Genomic DNA, 12475 nt, shown 5'->3' on the forward strand with positions numbered 1-12475 from the left:
TAAGTTATTAAAAAAAAATCCCAAACTTTGAATATCCCACGGAGCACAATTAAATCCATGATAGCAAAATGGAAAGAATATGGCACCACTACAAACCTGATAAGAGAAGGCCACCCAACAAAACTCACAAACCGGGCAAAGAGGGCATTAATCAGAGATGCAACAAAGACACCAAAGATAACACTGAAGGAGCTGCAAAGATCCACAGCGGAGATAGGAGTATCTGTCCATAGGACCACTTTAAGCTGTACACTCCACAGAGCGGGACTTTATGGAAGAGTGGCCAGAAAAGTCATTACTTTAAGAAAACGCGTTTGGAGTTTACCCGACAGCATTTGACGGACTCCCCAAACACATGGAAGAAGATTCTTTGGTCAGATGAGACTAAAATTGAACTTTTTGGCCATCATGGGAAACGCCATATTTGGCACAAACCCAACACTTCCCATCACCTGAGAACACTGCTCCTCCAGTGAAGCATGGTGGTGGCAGCACCATGCTGTGGGGATCTTTTTCATCTGCAGGGACAGTAATGCTGGTCAGGATTGAAGGAAAGATGTATGGCACTAAATACAGGGCAATTCTTGAGGAAAACCTGTTTGAGTCGACCAGAGGTTTGAGACTGGGATGAAGATTCAAATTCAAGTATGACTGACCCTAAGCAAACTGCTGAAGCTACACATGCTGAAGCTACACATCCTATTCATTTTCTGTTTAAATCTTTCCACAAGCCAGTGAGTCCATGGATGGTACACTGAAGTATGGGTCTAGCTCACCTGCAACAAGCGACACACATCTGCCAACAACTTGGACACAAAGGGCGTACCTTGGTCAGTGGAGGTCGTTGAGATTGACCCACTTAAGAGAACAGTGTAACCAGTTCCTGGGCAATGTTTTTAGATGTGGCCTTCCATAGTGGGACTCCCCCGGGGTAGGGGATTGCGTAATCCACAACGACCAATATGTACTGATGGCCTTGGGTAAACTTCGGAAGGGGACCTACCAGATCCATTCCCACTCTCTCAAAGGGAACTCCTATTATGGGGAGAGGCATGTACGGCATTGGAGGTGGCTTCTCTGGTGAGGTCCACTGACACTGAGGGCACTGCTGACAGAAGTTCTGGATTTCCACATTCATTCTTGACCATAGGAAGTGGTTCTGTACATTCTCTGTGGTGTTTCTGGCAGTTAGCTATGGTGGGGGCTAGGTGCATGACTATGTCCAATTCTGAATGTGGGACCACTAATAGGTCGCAGGGCTGCCCTTGGTGCTCAGTGTGGAAGTAGAGAAGCTCCTGACAGATGTGGAAGACAGACAGTGGGAGGGGCCACCCTGGTTGCTTGTCATCACCCTCGATGCACACTTGGAACCAGCAATGCTTCAGCTGCTCATCCTCCTTTTGTTCTCATCCACAATTCCCCTCCTTAAACATCTAGAAGAAGAAGCCAAGCCAAGAAGCCTTTATTTGTCACAAGTACACTCAAGCACAGACTTAAGCACACAATGAAATTTAACCTCTGCATTTAACCCACCTTAAGCAGTGAACACATGCATGCACACAAGTGGACAATGATCACACACACGTACCCAGAGCAGTAGGCAGCTATGCTACAGCGCCCGGGGAGCAGTTGTGGGTTAGGTGCTGTGACAGTTTGTGTAGGTGGGTGGAGCACAGAAGGACGGCAGGACAGAACTGAGTTCACAAAACTGCTTTTATTCAGCTTTTCAGCTTATGTGCATACTCAAACACACCCAGACACACGCACACACATCAGTCATCTGGTTGAGGAGAGAGCTCCCTCTGCTCTCGCTCTCTCTCCTTAAATAGGGCGCGGTCACTGGGAAGACACACAAACACGTTAATTAACAACAGGTGTAGTGATTCTGCCACTTACCTTCCCTGACTCCGCCCTCCTGTCACAGACTGATGCTTGACCACACCCCCGCTGCCACATACCGCCACCGCCTGACTCAGGCCGGGCGGCTGTCCAGCCTGCAGCCGACCCCCCCCCCCCCCCCCCCCCCCCGACGGGAGAGGAAGTCCGCCATGACCATCTGCGCCCCCGGCCTGAGGATCACCTTGAAGTTAAAGGGTCGGAGTGCCAGATACCAACGGGTGATCCGCGCGTTGGCATCCTTCATGCGGTGGAGCCACTGGAGGGGCGCGTGGTCCGAACAGAGAGTGAAAGGGCGTCCCAGCAGGTAGTACCGGAGAGTGAGGACCGCCCACTTGATCGCCAGGCACTCTTTTTCAATGGTGCTGTAGCGCCCCTCACGCACCGACAGCTTGCGACTAATGTATAAGACTAGGCGATCCTCCCCCTCCGCCTGCTGGGACAAAACGGCCCCCAGCCCTTTGTCCGACGCATCCGTCTGCAACATAAAGGGGAGAAAAAAGTCAGGGGAGTGTAAAAGTGGCCCCCCACACAGTGCAGCCTTAACCTTAGAAAAAGCCCGCTGGCATTGCTCCGTCCACTGGACCGGATCTGGTGCCCCCTTTTTAGTCAGATCAGTCAGCGGGCTGGTAACGTCCGAATAATTAGGTACAAACCTACGATAAGAGCCAGCCAGCCCCAGGAACTGTCTCACCCCCTTTTTGGTCTTGGGCCTCGGGCAGGCCGCAATTGCTGCTGTCTTGTTAATTTGGGGATGCACCTGCCCGTTGCCCAAGTGGAAGCCCAGATACTGTACTTCCACCCACCCAATCGCACACTTCTTTGGGTTGGCTGTGAGACCCACTCGCCTCAGCAACCTAAGGACGGCCCTCAGATGTTCGAGGTGCCTCGGCCAGTCATTGCTATAGATAATAATGTCATCGAGGTAGGCGGCCGCATAGGTGGCGTGGGGGCGGAGGACCCTGTCCATCAGCCGCTGAAACGTAGCGGGTGCCCCAAACAGCCCAAAAGGAAGTGTGACAAATTGGTGTAAGCCGAATGGTGTGGAAAAAGCCATTTTTTCCCAGGATAATGGAGTCAAGGGGATCTGCCAATAACCCTTTGTTAAACTCAGTGTCGAGTAAAAACGAGCTGTGCCTAGCCAATCGAGCAACTCATCAATACAAGGCATTGGGTACGCATCGAATTTAGACACCGCGTTGACTTTTCTATAGTCCACACAGAACCGGACTGACCCGTCGGCCTTGGGTACCAAGACCACCGGGCTGCTCCAGTCCCTGTGGGACTCCTCAACGATGCCCATTTCGAGCATGGCCTCGAGTTCTTCCCAAACTACTTTTTTCTTGTGCTCAGGTAATCTGTAAGGGCGGCTACACACTACCACCCCCGGGGGCGTCTCAATGTGGTGCTCTATGAGGTTGGTGCGGCCGGGCAGGGGCAAGAACACGTCCGGAAACTCGGTCTGCAACTGGGCAACCTCCGCGAGTTGGGTAGGGGAGAGGTGGTCTCCACAGGGGACCGGAGAGGTACGCGATGCGAATGTTCCCTTTTGAACCTCTGGCCCCAGCTCTGCCTTCTCCGGAACCACCGACACCAATGCCACAGGGACCTCCTCGTTCCAGAGTTTGAGCAGGTTGAGGTGGTAAATCTGTAGCACCCCACCCCTATCCGTTCGCCTCACCTCATAGTCAACGTCCCCGACTCGCTGTGTGACCTCAAAGGGTCCTTGCCACTTGGCGACCAATTTGGAGCTAGATGTGGGCAACAGTACGAGAACTTTATCTCCCGGTGCGAACTCCCTAAGGCCTTGTCGTACAGGCGGGTCTGTCGTTCTTGGGCCTGCCACAAATTCTCCTGAGTTAGGTGAGTGTGTGGAGTTTTGCGCGCGGGTCAATAACATATTGGATTTCGTTTTTACTTGGGGAAGGTCCCTCCTCCCAATTTTCCTGCAGCACATCTAAAATGCCGCGCGGCTTACGCCCGTATAACAATTCAAATGGGGAGAACCCCGTGGAGGCTTGCGGGACCTCTCACACTGCAAAGAGCAAGGGTTCGAGCAATTTATCCCAATTACGTGCATCCTCACTTACGAATTTTTTAATTACGTTCTTGAGGGTGCGATTGAACCGTTCAACTAAACCGTCAGTTTGTGGGTGATACACACTGGTGCGGATTGGCTTAATACCCAACAACCCATACAGTTCGTTCAGTATACGTGACATAAACGAGGTGCCTTGATCAGTCAGAATCTCTTTCGGGATTCCAACTCGGGAGATAACGCGGAAGAGTGCCTCCGCAATACTGCATGCTGAGATATTGTGAAGAGGCACTGCTTCTGGGTATTGCGTTGCATAGTCCACCAGAACTAATATAAAGCGGTACCCTCGTGTTGACCGATCTAATGGCCTGACTAGATCCATCCCAATTCTTTCGAACGGGGTCTCAATTAACGGTAGAGGGCGCAAAGGCGCTTTTGGAATGGCCACTGGATTTACTAACTGGCATTCGCGGCACGCCGTACACCACCTACGGACATCGTCGTGAATCCCTGGCCAATAGAACCGGGCCATTATTCGGGCTAGTTTTTTATCCTGCCCTAAGTGTCCAGCCATGGGATTAAAGTGAGCCGCCTGGAATACCAATTCCCGGCGGCTCTTCGGAATTAAAAGCTGCGTGACTCGCTCTTTAGTTTGAGTGTCCTGCGTCACTCGGTATAATCTATCCTTCATAATCGCGAAGTAGGGGATGGACGGGGTGGCGTTCGGCTGGAGCGTTTGACCATCGATTACTCTCACTTGGTCAAACGCATGCCACAGAGTCTCGTCTCGCGATTGCTCTAATGGAAAATCCGCAAGGGATTCTCCAACAGAGAGAGGAGGAGCCGGCGGCTCCTCACTCTGACACGGAGATGACATACATGGCTCTGTGACAGCTGCTCCCGCCAACGCGACACCGGGACCTACCCCTGTTAAATGGCAGGACCCACTCTTCACTAAATGTGTCATTAAATCCCGAAATCCCAGCCAATCAGTCCCCAAAATTATCGAGTGGGTGAGGCGAGGATTAACCACCGCCTTTACTCTAAATTTTTCCCCTCTGAAAAAAATGTGGACCGACACCAAAGGGTAGCTGTGAACATCCCCGTGCACACACAACACCTTCACCCCCTGTGCTCCCCCCAATGCCTCGCCTTGCACCAGGCTTTGGTGGATTGAGGACTGATTACAGCCAGAATCCACCAACACCTTATATGTATCCCCTTGGATACTCACCGGTATGCGATATGCTCCGGCCCGATCGAGGGCGGCTCCTGGCGCGTCGGGGATCCGAACCACCGCGCCCACCTCCATTACCGATCGCTGCTGTTGGAGGTGGCCCGGCTCCCCGCAGCGCCAGCAAACCGGCCCGGGCTTCCTCTCTGCACTAGTGCTCTGGGGCTTACTCACCTGAGGGGGGGGAGAGACAGACACAGAGGGGAGACACGGGAGGGCACAGAGGGGAGACACGGGAGGGCACCGCGGGTGCGGCGGGCCGGCTGAGGTGGTGCCGGCCCCCGCCTCCGCGGTGGGGGAATGGGGCGAGGAGGAGACACATGAGGAGGGGAGAGAGAGAGAGAGAGAAGAGGTCGTCTGCTGTCCTGCCATCGGGACAGCCGCCAAATGGTCCTTTGCCAGCTCGATTACGAAGGATAGGAAGGATACGAAGGATACACTAGACGAGATTGATATTACCCAAGGTTTAGATAATGTAAAACAGGAGCATGGACAAAATCATCAGGACCTAAGGAACAGATACGTGTACATTATGAGTTCGCAAAATACAGACCCTTATGCATTGAGTGAAAAAAGACCCTTACTAAAATCACAGTCAATTGATTTGATGTGACTGAATAAATCTTGTCCAATAACCATTGAAAAATACAAGAGAAAACCATATATTAGTAGACGATGGGCAAGAACACCCGATGAACTAAAGGACTGGTTCTGTTTCCGCTATATTTACATGTGATTTGAGTTTACTGTCAAGTAAACTTTCCAAAAGCTCACTGGTTCCATTTTAGTGTAATGCTGCTGGATTACACTGATGCTAATATCGTAGTGAATGCATGACTTGTGCGGTAATGGCTTATGTTACGACTACTGAAGTTCAAGTAAAAAACAAAAACCAATAGTCTTATTTTAAGATTCCACATTTTGTCTTCTGCAGAAAGTCAAGATAAATAAAATTACATCTTTCAAAATATACATCAATTCCAGGCAAAACTGTAATAAACAAATACAATTTGACAACTTGAAAATCATGCAGTGTCTCCGAGTTCATGCACTTGTGCATCTTAAATGTATCTGAATAAATAAATGTTTTGCCACACTGTGAGCAGTGATACTGTTTCTCTCTGGTGCAAAAGGATAGGTAAACATGGAAATTACCCTAATGAGTAAAATGCTGTTCACACTGTCAGGTGTGATGAAGCTTCTATCCTGTGTGAATGCGCTGATGTTTTTGGAGGTGATTCTGCCGAGTAAAACTCTTTCCACACTGTGAGCAGTGATATGGTTTCTCTCCTGTGTGAATCCGCTGGTGCCGTTGGAGATGAATCTTTTGAGTAAAACACTTTCCATACTGTGAGCAATGATATGGCTTCTCTCCTGTGTGAATGTGTTGGTGTTGTTGGAGATGACTCTGATGAATAAAACTCTTTCCACACTGTGAGCAGTGATATGACTTCATGCCTTTGTGAATGCGCTGGTGTAGTTGGAGATGACTCTGATGAATAAAGCTCTTTCCACACTGTGAGCACTGATAAGGGTTCTCCCCTGTGTGAATCCACTGGTGTAGTTGGAGATTATGCTGGTGAATAAAACTCTTTCCACACTGTGAGCAGAGATACGGCTTCTCTCCTGTGTGAATGTGTTGGTGGTGTTGGAGATGACTCTTTTGAGTGAAAAACTTTCCACACTGTGAGCAATAATATGGCTTCGCTCCTGTGTGAATGTGTTGGTGTCGTAGGAGAGCACTGTGATGAGTAAAATTCGTTCCACACTGTGAGCACTGATGAGGTTTCTCCCCTGTGTGAATGCGCTGGTGTTCTTGGAAAGTACTTTGATGAATGAAACCCTTCCCACACTGTGAACACTGATGTGGCTTATCTCCTGTGTGAATGCGCTGGTGTTGTTGGAGATGACTCTTTTGAGTAAAACTCTTTCCATACTGTGAGCAGAGATATGGCTTCTCTCCTGTGTGAATGCGCTGGTGTCGCTGAAGATCACTCTTTTGAGCAAAACACTTTCCACACTGTGAGCAGAGATACGGCTTCTCTCCTGTGTGAATGCGCTGGTGTCGCTAAAGATCACTCTGTTGAGTAAAACTCTTTCCGCACTGTGAGCAGTGACATGGCTTCTCTCCTGTGTAAACTTGTTCATGTTGTTGGAGAGCACTCTGATGACCAAAATTCGTTCCACGTTCTGAGCAGTGGTGAATTTCCTTTTGGACATCATTATTAGAAGTATCAGAACTGAGAGCATCAGATGCTGTTGGCTGACTACTGGAGCCTTTGGAGGGGATCTGAAGATCATGCTTAATATCTCCTGTTTTGGATGGTTTCAAATACTCTTCATCATGGCATCTCTGGATGTGTTTGCCTAGGTTAAATTGGGTTGCATCAGAAAGAGATCATGTTGTGTAGGAAAAGAATTTGAAGAGAGAGTTGTTTACTTCTGGACAAGTGAAAGAACAAAAACATCAGAGCGAACATGAAATGCAACTAGATTATAAAATGCAACACCACTATCCCAATGTCAAGGAATGATTGAGGTTAAGTAAAAACATTCGAGATTCTACATGAATGAAGATTTAACCAGCAACAGAGAATAAGTGGATCTGGGAATGGATCTGCTTGTCTACAATTTCACAAGACTCAGGGGCACCAGCATGGACTACAGAGGGCTGTTGGTGATTTCTGTGTGGTGAACATATCTCCTTAAATGACATTTCACTGGACACAAATCATACAGTTCCTCAAACAGTTGCCACTGCTCTGAAGGAAACTCCGGCCATGAAAACAAGTCAGCCACCAGACAGGTTAGCTCTGTCATGGTCCTACCTGTGGGCTTCTCTCTTCAGGTAACATCTCCACTCAGCATTACCGGCCACGCCCACACTCACTTCCTCTTATTTACTTTCAGTGACTGTCATTGGCTGTTGCCGATCACCTGCTTTCCCACCTGTGTGTATTTATACTGCAGTTCTCCCAAGCTTCTTTGTCAGATCGTCTGCAACTCTCAGCGTGATAACCTGCTCTGTGTTCCTACTACTCTGACTCCTGAAGATATTCTGTTCCGTCTGACTCTGTCTGCTCTCCAGCCCCGGTAACCTGATCTGCCTTCTGTCCTGTCGACTCTGCCTCTTGCCTGCCTCTCCTGTACCTTCGCCTGATCTCCAGCTCGCCCAGCCCTGCTGCTCGCCTGCCTCTCCATCTGCCTGGCGTGAGCAGCCCTGCCTGGAGCCCTACTCTTCTGCCCTGGTAACCTGACCCTGCATTTCTGTCCCCTTTCTTGCTACCTGATTTGTGACTCTGTGTTCCAGCCTGCTCTCTATCCTGCCTGCTGAGGGACTGCTTGCTGGGAGACTGCCTGAAACCCAAGAGCTGTCAGCCTACAGCCACACCTCTCTGACAACGCCTGATCCCGTCTGATCTCAGAAGCTAAGCAGGGTCGGGCCTGGTCAGTACTTGGATGGGAGACTTCAGACGTCACCACCATGCTCCCACCAGCCATCCCTGCCTCTCAGTCCTCCTGCCACTGAACTTCACACACACACACACACATTCTCCCAACTCCCTTTTCCCCTGTTATTAATAAACTGTGGTTTGAGTGCATTTGATCTCCTCTCCTGTCCGGTCTTTGACAGAACGATCTGATCTGACATGGAGTCAGCGCCCGAACCCTCTGCCCTAGACCGGCTGCAGCGCACCGAAGGAGATGTCAGTCGGATGTCTGCCGACATTGCAGCCCTGATCCAGCTTGAGCAGCAACAGCTACAGCAACAACGACTGGACCAAGCACTCCAGCTGCTCACCACCCTAGCACCCCCTGCTCCTCTGAGTCAACCACCGCCGCCCCTCATTGCATCAGCCCCTGTCATACCCGCTGCTGACGTGCCAGCTCCGGGAGGTGCTCCTGCTGCACTTGATGCCCCGGAACCCAAGGTCGGCAGTCCGGAACATTTTGACGGTGACCCCACCCAAGTCCGTGCTTTCCTGACCAGCTGCCGGTTGCTGTTCGACCTGCAGCCTAGAACCTTCGCGTTGGAGGCGGCGAAGGTGGCCTTCGTCATCACTCGTCTGACTGGCCCCGCCCACCTGTGGGGGACTGCTGAGTATGAACACCAGACACCGGCGTGTGCCTCCTTTTCCCTGTTTGCAGCGGAGATGACTAAGGTCTTCGACCTGGTCTCATCGTCAGTAGAGGCATCCGGAGGACTGATGAGTATTCGCCAAGGCAGACGAACAGTGGCTGACTACTCGATCGATTTCCGGACCTTGGCCCGGCGCAGCAAATGGAACATGCAGGCACTGGTGGATGCCTTTCTGCACAGCCTGGCCGACTACATGAAGGATGAATTGGTCTCATACGAACAACCATCGACACTCGATGAGGCCACTGCCCTGGCCGTCCGCATTGACTGCCGGGTCCAGACCCGTCGACGAGAGAGGGCCCCCCAGACTCAGCCAGTCACCAGCACACGGAGTAACCCAGCCCCTTCTACGTCATCTGCTGTTTCTCCACCCAGCCTTCTGGACCAGTCAGAGATCATGGAGATCGGCCGTGCTTCCCTCAGCCCGGCAGAGCGCCAGCGTCGGATCACCTCCAATCTGTGCCTGTACTGTGGGGGTGACGGTCACCGTGCTGCCTCTTGCCCAGTAAAAGCCCGAGCTCACCGGACATAGGAGGGGTCCGGCTGAGCTCAATGACCATCCATTCCTCCACCAGCCAGAAACCTATGCTCCAAGTTTGTCTTCATCTGTCGGATTCCACCCACACCCTGGCCGCCCTGGTTGAATCTGGCGCCGAGGCTAACATCATGGACACCGAGCTTGTGCGCCAGTTGAGTCTGCAAAGCCATCACTTATCCTCTCCCATTCCAGCCAGGGCGCTGGATGGCCATCTCCTTGGCACCGTCACCCACCTCACTGCCCCTGTTCTGATGACTCTGTCAGGCAACCACCACGAAACCATCCAGTTTCACCTGCTCCATTCCCCCGGCCAACCTCTCATCCTGGGCTATCCATGGCTCCGCCAGCACAGTCCTCACCTCGACTGGGCCACTGGAGCGATAAGAGAATGGGGCAAGGACTGCCACCGGACCTGCTTACGAGCCGCCACTCTACACCCCCGTACTCCACCTGCCAGCTCAGCCCCTGACCTCACTAATGTCCCAGTGTGTTATCACAGCCTTCGGGAGGTATTCAGCAAAGCCAAGGCCATTTCCTTGCCTCCTCACCAGCCCTACGACTGTGCCATTGATCTCCTCCCAGTCACTGCACCACCCAAGGGCTGTCTCTACTCTCTGTCCGCCCCGGAAAGGAAGGCAATGGAGGACTACATCAGTGACTCTCTGGCTGCCGGCCTCATCCGTCCATCCTCCTCTCCCGCCGGCGCTGGGTTCTTCTTCGTGGGAAATAAGGATGGATCCCTGCGCCCCTGCATCGATTACAGGGGTCTCAACGACATCACCATCAAGAACCGATACCCTCTCCCACTGCTCACCTTCGCCTTCGAGCTGCTCCAGGGAGCCACGGTCTTCACCAAACTAGATCTCCGGAATGCCTACCACCTGGTTCGGATAAGGGAGGGAGACAAATGGAAGACCGCGTTCAACACCCCCACCGGTCATTATGAATACCGGGTGATGCCGTTTGGCCTTACCAACGCGCCAGCGGTATTCCAGGCTCTGGTGAATGATGTCCTGCGAGATATGTTGAACAAGTTCGTGTTCGTTTTCCTCGACGACATCCTGATCTTCTCCCAAACCCTGTCCGAACACACCCAGTATGTCCAGTAAGTGCTCCGTCGTCTCCTTGAAAACTCCCTCTTCGTCAAGGCGGAGAAGTGTGTTTTTCATGCCAAGTCTGTGGGGTTCCTGGCGTACATTGTGGCAGAGGGGAGCATCCAGATGGACCCTGCCAAAGTCTCAGCAGTGACTTCATGGCCAGTACCAGAGAGCAGGAAGAAGCTTCAGCAGTTCCTGGGCTTCGCAAATTTCTACAGGAAATTCATTCGTAATTACAGCACCATTGCGTCACCCCTTACCGCCTTGACCAGCACCAAACAGCCTGGACTCCGGCTGCCAATGAAGCCTTTGCCATCCTCAAGGCTCGGTTCACCACTGCTCCCGTCCTCCGGATGCCAGATGTGGAGCGGCAATTCATTGTAGAGGTGGACACCTCGGATGTGGGAGTCAGGGCAGTGCTCTCACAGAGGTCAGCAGATGACAACAAACTCCACCCTTGTGCGTTCTTCTCCCGCCGGCTATCGCCGGCCGAACGCAATTACGACATAGGCAACCGGGAACTGCTGGCGGTCAAGCTCGCCCTGCAGGAATGGCGTCACTGGCTGGAGGGGTGCGTAGTCCCATTCCTGGTCTGGACAGACCATAAGAATCTGGAATACATCCGCACCGCCAAACGACTCAACCCCAGACAGGCCCGCTGGGCTCTCTTTTTCACCAGATTCAATTTCACCCTTTCGTACCGATCCGGATCTTGCAACACCAAGCCTGACGCACTCTCCCGCCAGTTCCAGAAGGATGATGCCCCCTCCAAAGATCTGGCTCCCATCCTACCTGACCCCTGTATCATTGCTGCTCTGATCTGGGACATCGAAGAACGAGTGCGGGAAGCCCTCCGTGACCAACCCAGCCCCAGTGCATGCCCCGCTAGTCACCTCTTTGTTCCTGAAGACCTGCAATCCCAGGTTATACAATGGGGACACGACTCCCATCTAGCCTGCCACCCTGGTTCCACTCGCACCTACCACCTGCTCGCCCAACGGTTCTGGTGGCCTACTATGAGCAGGGATGTGTGAGACTTCGTCCGAGCCTGCCCTACCTGTAATCAAAATAAGTCCTCCAGCTGGCCTCCTGCCGGTTTGCTCCAGTCTCTGCCCATGCCAATGTGACCCTGGTCCCACATTTCCCTGGATTTTGTTACGGGTCTGCCCCCTTCTAACGGGATGATGGTCATACTCACTATCGTGGACCGCTTTAGCAAGATGGCACACTTTGTTCCCCTCCCAAAACTACCGTCGGCCAAAGAGACCGCCCAGATCGTCCTGCAGCATGTCTATCGCATCCATGGGCTGCCCAAGGACATCGTTTCGGACCGGGGGCCGCAATTTGCCTCCTCTTTCTGGAAGGAGTTCTGTCACCTACTAGGGGGCCACCGCCAGCCTCACCTCCGGATTCCGACCCCAGTCTAACAGCCAGTCAGAGCAGACTAACCAGGAGTTGGAGAAGGCACTTCGGTGCATGGCGTCACGCAACCCTAGGGCCTGGTGCGAGCACCTGCTGTGGGTGGAATACT

At 52.2% G+C, this 12475-nt stretch overlaps 1 pseudogene; it reads right to left on the reverse strand.

Annotated features, from left to right (window-relative positions):
• Nucleotides 1-6369: 6369 nt before the first annotated feature.
• The window catches only part of LOC132890961 (zinc finger protein 420-like), a 53428-nt pseudogene continuing 47322 nt past the window's right edge, over nucleotides 6370-12475 (reverse strand).

This window comes from Neoarius graeffei, chromosome 8 (genome assembly GCF_027579695.1).
Source record: "Neoarius graeffei isolate fNeoGra1 chromosome 8, fNeoGra1.pri, whole genome shotgun sequence".
NCBI classification, from domain to species: domain Eukaryota; kingdom Metazoa; phylum Chordata; class Actinopteri; order Siluriformes; family Ariidae; genus Neoarius; species Neoarius graeffei.